Source organism: Ictalurus punctatus, chromosome 13 (assembly GCF_001660625.3).
Source record: "Ictalurus punctatus breed USDA103 chromosome 13, Coco_2.0, whole genome shotgun sequence".
In the NCBI taxonomy this organism is placed as follows: Eukaryota; Metazoa; Chordata; class Actinopteri; order Siluriformes; family Ictaluridae; genus Ictalurus; species Ictalurus punctatus.
The window spans coordinates 886,380-901,588 of record NC_030428.2 but is presented as its reverse complement, the minus strand read 5'-3'; positions in this window follow the sequence as shown (position 1 = coordinate 901,588).

Here is a 15,209-nt window from a genome sequence, read left to right as displayed (position 1 = left end):
TTGGAACATGGCGAGCAGTTGCTCTCTGATCTCCTTCCCCTCAGGTGAGTGATCAAAGACACACTGAAAGAACTAACTCTATGAACTGGCCGTAGGAAGTCAGCTTTTCTCCTTCTTGAAACCACACATCAGTGACCCAGGTTAGTTGATCGGTTTTGAACTGACATTATTTCAGTACTGGGTGAAGAGTCAGGTCTTCAGTCATTGCTTGACAAAGACATCAGGTGCAAATGTCATTAAAATTAATTTGTCTGAATACAGATTTAAATCTAAAATGTGATATGTCGGGTCAGTGTTTTCCCGCCCCAGTAACCTCAGTCATCATCAGCTGTAAATACACTTTTCGTTAACAGAGCTGGGAGTGTGAGAGAATGGAAACAGAAACTACTAGCTGAAATTAAATGATTTTCTCATTCCTGATTCCAAAGCAGTTCAAAGCACACAGTGTACCCCTTAAAGCAGGTCAAGGTCTGACACTAAAAAACATCGGGTGATGACTTCTGAATCAGCCAGTAATACTAATATCCTGCATGGAATACAGTTTCTTGTTCTTACAGTGATATCGGTTATCAGCGCTGGGTTATAGTGAAAACTAAAATATTCGTCTTGGTCATATCTACTTAACATGTGCTCCTCAGAATCAAAGTTACCCAGCTAATGTTAGCCATGAGCATTAAAACCATGTGTTTCACTTCCATTCATGTAAAAATCAATGTTTTATTCCAGTTGTAGTTATAATAATGTCGTTTTGAAAGCAGAAAATGCATATTTTCAGAGTGTTCAGAATAGTCGGCTAAATCCTGAGCTAGATACTAATTTCTCGGCCCTTCAACATCATCACTCCAGAGTCGTAGCACAAGTTAAGTGTTAAATCTTAATTTACATTAACCTGCTCCATCTAAAATGCAAAATATTTTGTAACAACACACCTACATTCTTTACAGTGTACACAGTGTGCTTTGAACTGCTTTGGAATCATGAATGAGAAAGGAATTTCAATTCACTTGGTGGTTTCTGTTTCCATTCTCTCACATTCTCAACTCATTTAAAGAAAAATATATTTCCAGTTGATGATGACAGGTATATTGGTGCAGGAAAACACTGACCTTATTTAAATTAAGATTTACATTAAGTTAAATTAAATTAAATTAAGACAAATTTATTGACATGACATTTACACATAATGTCTTCACCAAGCAGTGACTGAAGACCTGCCTCTTCACCAAGTGCTGAAATTATCACTTAAAAAAATGAATCTGTTGTGTGTTTTTGGACTGATGGTGCTTTTAGTCCCTGACCTAGTGAACCAGTATGAGGATCAGTATCAGTATCAGTATGAGGTTTATTGATATGTACTTAAAAGTACTTCTGTAAGTCGCTCTAAATAAAGGCATCTACCAAATGTCATGAATGTAAATGCATTTTTGGATTCCTTTTGGTCCCAGATGTCGTCGAACAGGATTCTAAGATCTTTGACGTACACCTCTTCATACCATACCAACAGCTCATCTCCTGGTTTGAGAAGAGGACAGCAACAGTAGAGAATACGCCCTCGATACTAAAATGCCACCTGATGCTGTTCGGTATCACTACGAGAATAATTCACTAACCTGAGAGAATCAAAGAGACCGGGGTGAAGGGTCACGAACTACATCTCATTACAGTACTTATATCTACACTCTATTACTGATATCTACACTCTATTACTGATATCTACACTCTATTACTGATATCTACATCTCATTACAGTACTTATATCTACACTCTATTACTGATATCTATACTCTATTACTGATATCTACACTCTATTACTGATATCTACACTGTATTACTGATATCTACATCTCATTACAGTACTTATATCTATACTCTATTACTGATATCTACACTCTATTACTGATATCTACATCTCATGACAGTACCTATATCTACACTCTATTACTGATATCTACACTCTATTACTGATATCTACACTCTATTACTGATATCTACATCTCATTACAGTACTTATATCTACACTCTATTACTGATATCTACACTCTATTACTGATATCTACACTCTATTACTGATATCTACATCTCATTACAGTACTTATATCTACACTCTATTACTGATATCTACATCTCATTACAGTACTTATATCTACACTCTATTACTGATATCTACACTCTATTACTGATATCTACATCTCATTACAGTACTTATATCTACACTCTATTACTGATATCTACACTCTATTACTGATATCTACATCTCATTACAGTACTTATATCTACACTCTATTACTGATATCTACACTCTATTACTGATATCTACATCTCATTACAGTAGACTTATTTGCTTGACTTTCTCTTTCTCTGCCTTTGATGCAAGCCAGGAAAACATCAGTGCCCAATGTCACTAATGCCCACACCCACATTCCAAAATGTAGAGGAACGCTTTCCCAGAAGAGTCGAGGCTCTTATAGAAGAAAAATGGTGAGCAACTGCATATAAATGCCCATGGGTTTGGAATGGCATGTTCAACAAGTGCATATAGGTGTGATGGTCAGGTGTGCACATACTTTCGGTACTACAGCATAGGTGCAGTATCTGTGGTGTTTGTTACATTTTATTGTCAGTATAAAAATAAATCATGACATCACCTCAGTGAGCTTGTGTTGTCACATTCCCCGAACGAGAAAAGGGTGTGTGTGTGTGTGTGTGTGTGTGTGTGTGTGTGTGTGTATGTGTGTGTGTGTGTGTGAGAGAGAGAGAGAGAGAGAGAGAGAGAGAGAGAGAGAGAGAGAGAGAGAGCTTACACAGAAATAGGTTTTATGTATTTCAGTATGTCCATATTACTAAAATTTGAAGCTGATCAATTAAGATTCACATTAATGAGTCTCCTTCTACCCAAATTTACAGAAACTTGGAAGTGGAACGTAGGATACAAACGTATTTCCAATTTTCATGAAGAGCAACACTGAGTCCACACAATTCTGTAAAATCTATTACATTAAAGCCGAAAATCCTCAGACCAGCTTGATTTTTTCAGCAGGGTGTGTGTAGCCGTGTGGATACACAGAAACACGCATGTTTTACTGAATTATATTTCATTAGTTTTTGTTGTACAGATTTAAATCTGCAATATATAATGTCAGATCAGTGTTTTCCTGCCCTAACACACCCAGGTACCATTAGCTGAATAATATGTTTTGTGAGAGCATGGAAACAGAAATGAAATGAAGTGAAATTAAACTTCATATGAAGACAAAGAAACAAAATCGTGCTGTTGAGTTCTGGATTGTGATCGGTCAGAAAGTGTGGATCGTTTCCTAGAACAGCGGCTCTGATAGTACCGCAGCTGCAAATCACAGGTTTATATTAATCCACTCGTTCTAATATACTATCGTTTCTATAGTAACAGCTCATCCGAGGAAGAACATCTTTATGGTTTCTAAGTGGTTCCATCCACGGTAATCTCATGCTAAAATGTGTGTGCACTGCCATAACATCAAGTTATAGGTTGTGAAAATGTTTAGACAATTAAAAAAATATATTAAATGGCAGATATCTGGTTAAAACCTCTGCTATTTGGTCTGGTGCACTTTATTTTTTGTTCATTAAGAACATGTTAAGTTGTAGCGACAAGATTGAGATGTTTTACTAGATGATAAATAATGGCTGTGTTAGCTCTTCTTGAGGACGTGGCACTGAGGAGAGAATTCACCGCTCAAAGCCGGACGGATTTTGGTGTTTCTGGCTGCAGGTACATTTCTGCTATCGACTGCACTCAATATCAGACTAAATTTTCATCACTGTCGTCTTTTAACTTTTTTTTTTTTTTTTTATCTGTGTGCGTGTCTGTCGCCAGAACTACTGATGGAAATGAGTTAAATGGCTTTTGGAGTGGAAACATGCCGTCAGTTCCGTGACAAGGTTTGATTTATAGCCTAAGTGTATCCAAAATTGTGTGCATGCATTTAACTGTACCATTATTTTTGATATGTGATTCGTACACAAATGCTGAGAACCATCCTTAAGAAAGAATTTAGAATGAAAGTCGAGTATGCTATAGTAAGCTCTCTAGTTTTATGCGATTGATTGTCATTTCCCCGCCTTGATAGCATCTTATTGTGATCATGTTTGGCGGCACTGTCATCAAGGAATTTTAGGACAATGTTATTAAATACTTTTCAATATTCAAGCTTGTGATGTTTTTAAAATACCGGTACTAGTCCTACTAAATTGCACCATCTACTGTTGGGCATTATTCAAATGCATTCTGATGAAGCAAACATATTCCCACCAGTGATTTAAAAAAAAAAATCCAACCAGGACAGTTACAATTCAGACCACCAGAGGGCACTCTCCCCCGACGTCTGAACTTCATGTTTATTGGCCATTCTCATTTCCTGTTTCTACACTGTAAAGAGCACATGGACTTTCATAATGTGAAGCCCTACAGTTTCCCCGCTCCTCTTAAGTCCTGAGCCATGTTATTTTGGATTGACTTTTGCATATGACGTGTTTTGCCTCTTGCCTAGCCCTTTTGGATTGCCTGATTTTTCTTTTAAATTCTGCCCTTACACGTCCTTTCTTTGAACTGTGTGTGTTTTTTTTTTTTTTTTTGCCTGCTCTCCTTTTTTCTGCTTTTTTGAATCTGGTGTGTTACATTTTCCAATTTACCCATATTACTAACATCTTATTTTAAGCAGAACTGATGCAGAATATTATTATAATATTATTATAATTATTAGGGCTTTGATGGTGAAGCCACACACCCCTTTGCAATCTAGGAAACAAACTTGTCCTGATTTTTAACATGTAATCTAACATTATAAGATTGATGTTATTAAAGGATGAATTATTAACACTATACGTGTGTGTGTGTGTGTGTGTGTGTGTGTGTGTGTGTGTGTGTGTGTTGTTACGACCCAGTCTAGGGTTAGTCCATACAGCATAAGTTAATAGGCAAGGGGTAGATGTGAGATGTAGTGTTAAGGTGGAGTGAAGTTCTTGGTTCTTGAGACAGCTGAAGAATGAAAAACACACAGAAGAGCCAGTTGAAAATGATATATACTGTTTAAAGCTTCAGAAGCTGACCAGGCCAAAATAATAAACAAAATTCCATCTAACTATACACAAAGTGAAATAACTAACCTAAATCAAATGAAAAATAAATAAAAAATACATTATCTTCCTAACTAAGCCAAGAACCAAGAGAAAATAAATTAAACATAAACAGCGCCAACTTACTAACCACGGTTTACAATGTACTATTTACAAGTGGTGGTAATAATAATAATAATAATAATAATAATAATAATGGTAATACTACTACTACTACTACTACTACTACTAATAATAATAATAATAATAATGACAACAATGGTAATAATAATAATAATAGTGGAGAGACGAGATCTGAGGACAGAGGGGAGTCCGAGCCCAGAGGATCTTAGAGAGTGGGGCGGGTTGTAGAGGAGAAGCAGTTCACTAAGATAGCAAGGTGCTAAACCATGAAGTGATTTAAATGTGAGCAGAATTATTTTATATTTAATGTGAAATTAAAACCGGTAGCCAATGCACTTCAGACAGGAGTGGTGTAATGTGAGCTGAGCGCTCGGTATGTGTAAGAGTCTAGCGGCAGAGTTTTGAATATATTGCAACCTAGCAATAAAATTAGCAGGTAAAACAATGAGGAGAGCATTGCAATAATCAAGACGTGAGGATATAAATGCATGAACCAGTGTTTCAACGTCTTTGAGGCTAATAAAGGGACAGAGGTGGGCAATGCGATGCAGGTGAAAGGATCGAATTTTAGAGACAAACTTTATATGAGCTTTAAAGGTGATGGAGTAATCAAAGATGATGCCTGAATCTGTGTGGGGATGAGGACTGTCGAGGATTCAATACACATCCAGAAAAGAACATCCAACCAATTCCAAAGCACAAGGTAGGAGCAAGGCATGTAAGAGATGTGATCATCCACTGGCAAGCTGGAAGCAGGAGCGTGGCACGTTGTAGTGGACTGGGCCTGAAAGAGGAGGAGACACCCATCCCACCACCGGCATAGACACATGAATGGCACACAGTACAGACAGAAATAGAGTCGATGATGTAACACTAGCTCATAGTCATCACTAATCACTACAACAATGAAGGATGAAGCCCAGGGCAATATTCACTGCAGAGAGTGAGGTGAGCATCAAGACAGATCGAAGCTACCAACACCGGCTTCCATTGGAGCTAAATTCTGTTGCTCAGTGATGATGTCATTGTCATGTGAGTGTGTATGTGATTGTGCCCTGCGATGGACTGGCACCCTGTCCAGGGTGTACCCCGCCTTGTGCCCGATGCTCTCTGGGATAGGCTCCAGGTTACCTGCAACCCTGAAAAGGATAAGCGGTAGAAGATGGATGGATGGACTGATCAGAAGTGGAAACATGGAACAGCTGAGACACATTAGACACATAAAAAAAAACACTGACAATACAGGGACGGAGACAGGACAGAAACCACAACAAATCACACCTGGAAACATAAACAAAGCATCACAACTCAGACTCACGCACTGTCATGCCCTGATGTGTGTGTGTGGCCCATGCCACACACACACACACACACACACACACACACACACACACACACACACACACACACACAATTCCTATATGTATTAAGACACCTAGTTTGTGTTTTCTCTATATATCTGTTTGTTACTAGGTGTATGACTATGTGTGTTACTTATACGTAAACAGTAGAACAAGGCAGGGTGTGCTGTTATAGAAAATTAATCAATGGCTTTGGACAAATGAGATATGAGGATTCAGCAGCGCTGTGAGATAAATGTAAATAAAATGCTCCAGCCAGAGGCAATATGACCGTTCATTTTTTATCAATTAATGTTGCAAAAATTGGAAAATCTATTGCGGAAATAAGGAAATGTCTTATCTCACTCGGGGCTGTGAGAGGTGGCTGTGCAAATAGCAGGCCCAAGGGCGTAGGTTTGCATATGGACGAAGGGACATGTCCCTACCAATATTTTGGGAGGGCAGAATTGTCCCTGCCAATATTTCCACGAACTCGTTTGCATTATCTTTGGAGTTTCCTCCCCCAGTCCAAAGACATGCATGTTAGGCTGATTGGCGTGTCAAAAGTGTCCGTAGTGTATGAATGGGTGTGTGAGTGTGTATGTGATTGTGCCCTGCGATGGACTGGCACCCTGTCCAGGGTGTACCCCGCCTTGTGCCCCATGCTCCCTGGGATAGACTCCAGGTTCCCCGCGACCCTGAAAAGGAGTAAGCAGTAGAAGATTGATGGATGGATGGAAGCTAGGTAGAGAAACATACCCAATGCTTGGGTTGTTGGGAAGTTTGGGTTATTAGGTGGCTCTAACCCAACAATTTATCGAGTATATAAATGTGGCTTAAGTCTTATGTTGTATGTTTTTGGTGTCTTTGAGTCAGTTTTATGTTATAGAATGCGTTATACTGTATTTGAACAATTCTCTAAGAAATGAGAATGATGTATCTTATCTAGCTAATAAAAAGTAAAAGCTAAAGCCAAGATTGCTGAAAAGAGCAAGGTGTGTTTCTCTGTGTTCTGTGTTTGCTGCCAGGTCAAATTTGAATGCATTCAAACACATTCAAATAGTCTGAGCTACAGAGCTATTCTGTGTGTGATGTACCTTTCATAGGAAAGCTGCAACTCTCCAAGCCCTGGTGTGCTAGAGCTGGGAGAATTACCAAGTCAAATCCAAAATGAAGGACAGGATCGATATCAGAAAACAGGCGAGGGTCAGGCGAGGCACAAATGGCATAAACAAGGCCAAGACAAAATTTTAGAAACTGGTTATTAGCACACACAGGATAGTAAACACGGGGAAATTAGGCTTGGGTATCGTCAGGAGCGGAATGCAAACTTTCAGTGACTGAGAGTCTCTTTTACACTTTGTGGTACCTCCAAGTACAATTATTTGTCTCCATGGTATTAGCTTCCAGTGCTATGCCGATGACACCCAGATATATGTTTCAACAAAGCCAGATCAGAGACACCAATTTAATAAAGTAGAGGAATGTATAAAGGAAATGACAACTGAGTCATGTGTACACATCTATTAATAATTATACTTGTTTAGTATTAATTACCTGTTACTTGTTCTGTTAGTTAATATCAATTAATGTTGCAAAATTTGGAAAATCGTGGTACTAAACCAGGGAGCCAGAATATAAAATAATAATAATAATAATGTGCAAGTTGTGAACTGGCTCTATTTACTATCCTGTTGCTGTGTGAGAGCATTTTATATTAACTACAGAGGCGTAGCACCTCTAAATGCTGTGGGGAGAAGCATTACAAGTTAAAATTCAACACTCTACTCTACTCCTTATTGGGCTGTTGGTGTTATTTAACAAGCCTAAATGCTCTATAATGCATTAACAACTATTCAACATCAGTAAACATCTAAATTTATATTCAGTACATAAACAACTAATAGCATGTGTTTCTATAAGAACAATTGTGTTTGTTTTTAACGTAAAAAAAAAACCTGTCACTTTAACAATCTAAGCTTATTTCAGATGTCAAAGAATTTCATAAACCAGCCTTTTACAGCAGAGTGCTATTTGGACATCTTATAAAGTGCATAAAGTGTGGAAGGTCTTATAGGTTTATAGGCACATATACTGTATCTGCTCTGGGTTATCGGAATGTGTATTTCTGCATAGAAGAAAATAAGGTGGTGGACGTCCGTTTCCTAGAGACCAGCATTTCTGGACTGCATGTCCTGTTTTGGTGGAGAAGGAACAGAATTTGCCTTGCTTATTAGGTGAGAGCCACACCTTGACTTGAGCACACTTTTGTTTTGCATTTAATTGCGGAAATAAGGAAATGTCTTATCTCACTCGGGGCTGTGAGAGGTGGCTGTGCAAATAGCAGGCCCAAGGGTGTAGGTTTGCATATGGACGAAGGGACATGTCCCTACCAATATTTTGGGAGGGCAGAATTGTCCCTGCCAATATTTCCACAAACTCGTTCGCATTATCTTTGGAGTTTCCTCCCCCAGTCCAAAGACATGCATGGTAGGCTGATTGGCGTGTCAAAAGTGTCCATAGTGTATGAATGGGTGTGTGAGTGTGTATGTGATTGTGCCCTGCGATGGACTGGCACCCTGTCCAGGGTGTACCCCGCCTTGTGCCCCATGCTCCCTGGGATAGACTCCAGGTTCCCCGCGACCCTGAAAAGGAGTAAGCAGTAGAAGATTGATGGATGGATGGAAGCTAGGTAGAGAAACATACCCAATGCTTGGGTTGTTGGGAAGTTTGGGTTATTAGGTGGCTCTAACCCAACAATTTATCGAGTATATAAATGTGGCTTAAGTCTTATGTTGTATGTTTTTGGTGTCTTTGAGTCAGTTTTATGTTATAGAATGCGTTATACTGTATTTGAACAATTCTCTAAGAAATGAGAATGATGTATCTTATCTAGCTAATAAAAAGTAAAAGCTAAAGCCAAGATTGCTGAAAAGAGCAAGGTGTGTTTCTCTGTGTTCTGTGTTTGCTGCCAGGTCAAATTTGAATGCATTCAAACACATTCAAATAGTCTGAGCTACAGAGCTATTCTGTGTGTGATGTACCTTTCATAGGAAAGCTGCAACTCTCCAAGCCCTGGTGTGCTAGAGCTGGGAGAATTACCAAGTCAAATCCAAAATGAAGGACAGGATCGATATCAGAAAACAGGCGAGGGTCAGGCGAGGCACAAATGGCATAAACAAGGCCAAGACAAAATTTTAGAAACTGGTTATTAGCACACACAGGATAGTAAACACGGGGAAATTAGGCTTGGGTATCGTCAGGAGCGGAATGCAAACTTTCAGTGACTGAGAGTCTCTTTTACACTTTGTGGTACCTCCAAGTACAATTATTTGTCTCCATGGTATTAGCTTCCAGTGCTATGCCGATGACACCCAGATATATGTTTCAACAAAGCCAGATCAGAGACACCAATTTAATAAAGTAGAGGAATGTATAAAGGAAATGACAACTGAGTCATGTGTACACATCTATTAATAATTATACTTGTTTAGTATTAATTACCTGTTACTTGTTCTGTTAGTTAATATCATTAACTGCAGTATTATTTATAATTACAATTATTTAAACTATGAAGGTACTATTTGGTGACATTATAGGTTAGCCCAAATGAAAAGCTGTCAGGTAAATTCCTGGTAATTTTTCAACATTTAAATAGTGTTTGATTACTACCTTTTTTTCTTAATGATGATCCTGTACTCTCTTTTCAGATGAAAGTGTTATTATTATTATAAGTGCAATGTTAATTAAACTCAATTATTATACTTCTTCTTTTTATTATTATTATTATTATTATTATTATTATTATTATTATTATTATTATTATTATTATCAGTATGCCCAATGAAGTCAGGATGCATGATACATTTGTTAGTTAGTACTTATCATAATGAATCATTAGTTAATACGTTATTGCGTAACTTGTCTATATTCAACATGAATTGATTATTTGTCCCTCCAAGTAAAGTCATGATGTAAGTATATGTATACAAATCATCAGTTAACTTATTTACATATCATTAATTTATCTTTAATGCAAGTTGTCTAATTTATAAATCAGTTAATTCAATGGCAAACAATATTATTTGATCAGTGGCAATAGTTTATTGAAACACACACAGGACAGAAAAGCATTGAATTTGTATTAGGTAGTCATATATTTTAAGGACTTAATAGAATTCCACAACAATCATTAGAGTGTCCTTGAGCTTCTTGCAATCCTGTCTTGCATCATGTCAAGTTGCCTGAGGTGCAAGCCCTGAGAGAATCTGCAAAATCCAATTTGATGACCTATATCAAGGAATTAGGATTATGGGTGGACATTAGACTGAAAGTTATAGTATATATATAAAGTTATGAATATTGACCCATTACGGCTGATGAATCTTTAGTTCATGTGTATATCAGCAACTGTTACAAGTTCAAATCAAACCTAATCACTGCATTACATATCAATTTGTATATTCCGCTTTAACTTTTTAGAATTACTTGTAGATATATGCCATCCATGACAATAAGCTAATCTTTGATTTCTCAAAAAGGGATCCCACTCTTACAGTCTTGCTGCATTTTTTGCCTCTGTGACCTTTATGCTGACATACCCTATAAAGAATTACATTTTAAAAAGTGATTGAGGATCAAAATTCAGAGAATGTTATTCATTGTAGTGATTCATGGATTGTGATGATGATTAGTGAGTGGAAATATGTAAAGTGTAAAACATGTCAGTAAAATACCATCAGTAGTATGAACCAATATAATGAGTATTATTAATAATAATTAGATTTATGGTTTAATTAAGTCGTTCGCAAATTTACCAAACTATATTACAAATTTGGTCATGAGTCATGACTCAGCTAACATAACTGCAAAACCAAACGCATTCTACGCACAAGGATGCATTCAAATAATTGTCTAACATAAATGACTAATAAATAAACAGAATGGGTTCATTACATTAATGTTTTGTATGTTGTATGGTATTATATTTTTCCCTTACTTTATTATTTATTTATTATTAAAACTGGGAAGAAAACAATGGCACAGACTCCAAAGAAACTTGATAAAGGTGTAATTTTTAGAGCTGTGTGTTTATTTGGCTATTGAAGACAAATGGTGGTTGAGGCTAGGATCATTTTATTAATATTATGCTATGCATCATTATATCAAACCTACTGTGCATTACTATTATCAAGTTATTAATTAAAGATAAATATAATAATGAGCTAATATTCATTACACTAATCTGTCAGATTTATTACTTATATGTTATCTGTGTATGTTGTGTTTCCTTTAGTAAGCAAGGTGTCTCATTCAGCAGAGCAACAGAGTTAAGATGAAGCTGGTAGGTGCAAACTTTCTCAGAGTATGTAAAAGTAAAAGGACAGTGATATGAATTTTGTGTACATAATTTTGTGTAAATTGATTATGTGAAGGGAACGAAACCCATAGCTTGCATAAAAATGATGATTGGTGTTTATTTTGCCTGATTTCCCACATTTCCCCATGGTGATCAATAAAGTCCATCCATCTAAGTGAAACTGTGATCAGGACCTTACATATGTAATTTATTTCTTACATTTCTTTCCCTTGTTTTGACATGCAAGAAGCTCCTACAGTCCAGTTTGCACTTCGAAATGCAAAACAGACTGTAGAGCTTCAGCCAAGATAACAAGTCTGGAGGGAATTTTGAATGTTTAATAGAACAACGAAATTATCTTCGTGAAAGACTAGAAGACACTAAGTGTGACAAATGTTTAAATTATAGATTCACAAATCCTTTGGATGTGTAATTTGGATGTGTACATTCTATATGATGTTAGAGTGTAATTCTTCAGCAAATTAGTAAAGATTGATGATGTGTAATATAGAATACTTGTACATTCTAGACAAACAGTCATATGAAAACAATGCAATATCTGCCAATTTTGTGAAAATAGAGTGTTTTTGCCCCAATTTGTTTAGCAGCTGAAAATGACTAGGAATCAGTGTTTACCCTTTGCTTTGGCAGCATTTTCCTTATGAATGGGCATAATTTTAGTGCATCATTCAAATTTAATTTGTAAATGGGTTTTATTTATTTATTTATTTATTTATTTATTTATTTATTTATTTATTTATTTGTGTCTCGCTGTTTTTTTCAAAGCAACAGAAAAACATTTGCCCTGTTGTCCGGAGATCACAACAGCTATAACCGTCCATGGCCAGGAGCCAAGGGAGCAAAATTGGCCATGCTCTCTGGAGTGGGAGGGATACGGTCCTTCTCCTGTCAATCACATCAACACTAGCCAATTGTGGGTGTCTGTGTGCTCATGTCTGTATGTGTTTCCTTCCACCTTCCCTGGTTAGTAGCTGTTGTATGATAGTTATGGGTGGTGTTTGGGATTTGACAAGACCATATTGGGACGAATATGAGGGAAATCGACAAAGCAATACACACAACATATTATAAATTTCCCCCCAGTGCCTGTTCAGCTGTGATTTTAAATTTATGCCTACACACGATCAAGCACTTCATCTGGAGTCTATAAAGGTTACCCATAGCTTAGCTTGTCAGACTGAAGAGGGCACAAGACAACAGTCAAAATATACTGCTTGGGGACAAATTCGTCAATCAAGGGTTACTGCAAGCAGGTTCAGAGAGGTTTGTCAAGTAGTTGGGGATTCATCTAGTCAGTCATTAGCAACAAGAATTATCAAGGGCAGAGGGCAGACAAATTCTATGAATCGTGGCCTTGAATTTGAGCCTGATATTTTAAGGAGATATTCTGAGACAGCCAGAGTTAGTGTCCTACCTTGTGGTTTTATTGTTAACCCAGAAGCACAACATCTAGGAGCCTGTCCAGATGAACAAGTGCACGATCCATCTCAAACCTTCCCATTCAGACTAGTAGGAGTCTGCTGACAGCATTGCTCAGGTTCCATTCATGAAAATCCAAAGAGGCCAAACCAAACTCAAAGAGACCCAGAAGTACTATTGGCAGGTTCAAGGCCAGTTTGCAGTGGCAATTCTCTACAGTGATGTGACTTTGTGACTGACACAAAATCTGATCTCACAATACAGAGGATTTGGCAAGATGATGCCTTTGTATCGTTCATTAGTGAAGAGCTAGACATGTATTACTGTAATGTTTACATGGATGTACATCTGTCAATGGTATGAATTTACATTGAATACATTGTAGTTTATTTAACAAATGTACTCCCAGGGAATGCTTGTAGTGAAGTTGTACAATTTCATGTTCTAATTTAGTGAAATAACAACTGGACTCCAGAATTGATGTTTGTCACATTTATTTATTTTTTTCATAAATTATTATTAAAAAGCCATTTCATTGCCAACTTTTTCATTGTGCCTATCAAATGATTTTCAGGAAACTTAATGTACAAGTAAAAGAACAAAGTAAAAGTAAACTTTAAAAGTAACAATAAAGAACACAAATTTATTTTAAGAAACTATCAAGTTAAATACTACTAAATACTACTAAAACACTACTATTGTAAAAAAAAAAAAAAAAAAAAATCAATCACAATGTCACTGTAATAATGTAAACTAGTAAGAAAAACCATTCACTCATTAAACATTGGTCCCCGATAATTAATCATGAAAACTTAAATATTGTTGTTTTTGTTTAGAATTGCTGCACTGAGGCACACTACAACAACACTTATGCTTAGACTCTGCCATTGTTATCACCGGAAGTAAATTTAACCCCGTGATGGCGAGCGCCGGAAACACGTAACCCGGAAGTGTGAAAAAGGTGAATTGGTCTAGCGGGAAGCGATTGGTCCGCGAAACCTCATCACTCATGACCAAAATATGATTACGCGAGGAAAGAACTATTGGCGACTTTAAACACTAATAAAAAATAAACTGCAGGATTACACATGGAGAACTTTTATTTTCTCGCTCAAAACCAATAGATCTTTTTATTGTAATGAAAAGAATTTAGTGCCCCATAGATGGGAACGGGATTACCTTCACTTTACGGCATATTTGTGGAGGTGCACGCGTAGTCAGTGGAGGTTCGCACTGGGGAGCCAGGCGGAAGTATAAACAAGGCTTTAGCTCCATAAGGATGAAGTCCATCTGGAGCTTTTCTTTTAAGAAATCTGTTTGTATTCTTTTTCACTACACACGCATCGTCACACGTTAATTATTCGGATAAAACACACGCATACGTTACGCATACTGATGTTGATGTGACGGAGGGAAATTTTTTAGATATACGATTTTTTATTATTATTGTTATGCGTGTGTGTGTCTGTCTTATTATTTCTGTGTCTGTGTTATTATATCAGACATCAGATATTTATATTAAATATTTGAAGGATTGGCACCCCTGCCCTTATCAGATGACACTGTGTTAAGGTATACACTTCATTATTTCATGATGCATTAAGTATTAGCTCATGTATTAATTTATCATCATGGAAGCATTAGTTCACTCATTAATATTTGCTTATTTGTGTACCCTTATTGTAAAGTGTTACTGAAAATTCCTCATTACTGTAGACAAATTACAGTATTAATCATAAGGGTTACATTTGAAAAACACAGGGTAATGTTCACTGCCCTGGAAGCGGTTTAAGTAGAACAGAACCACCTGTTTGCTTACAGTTTCAGTGAATTTT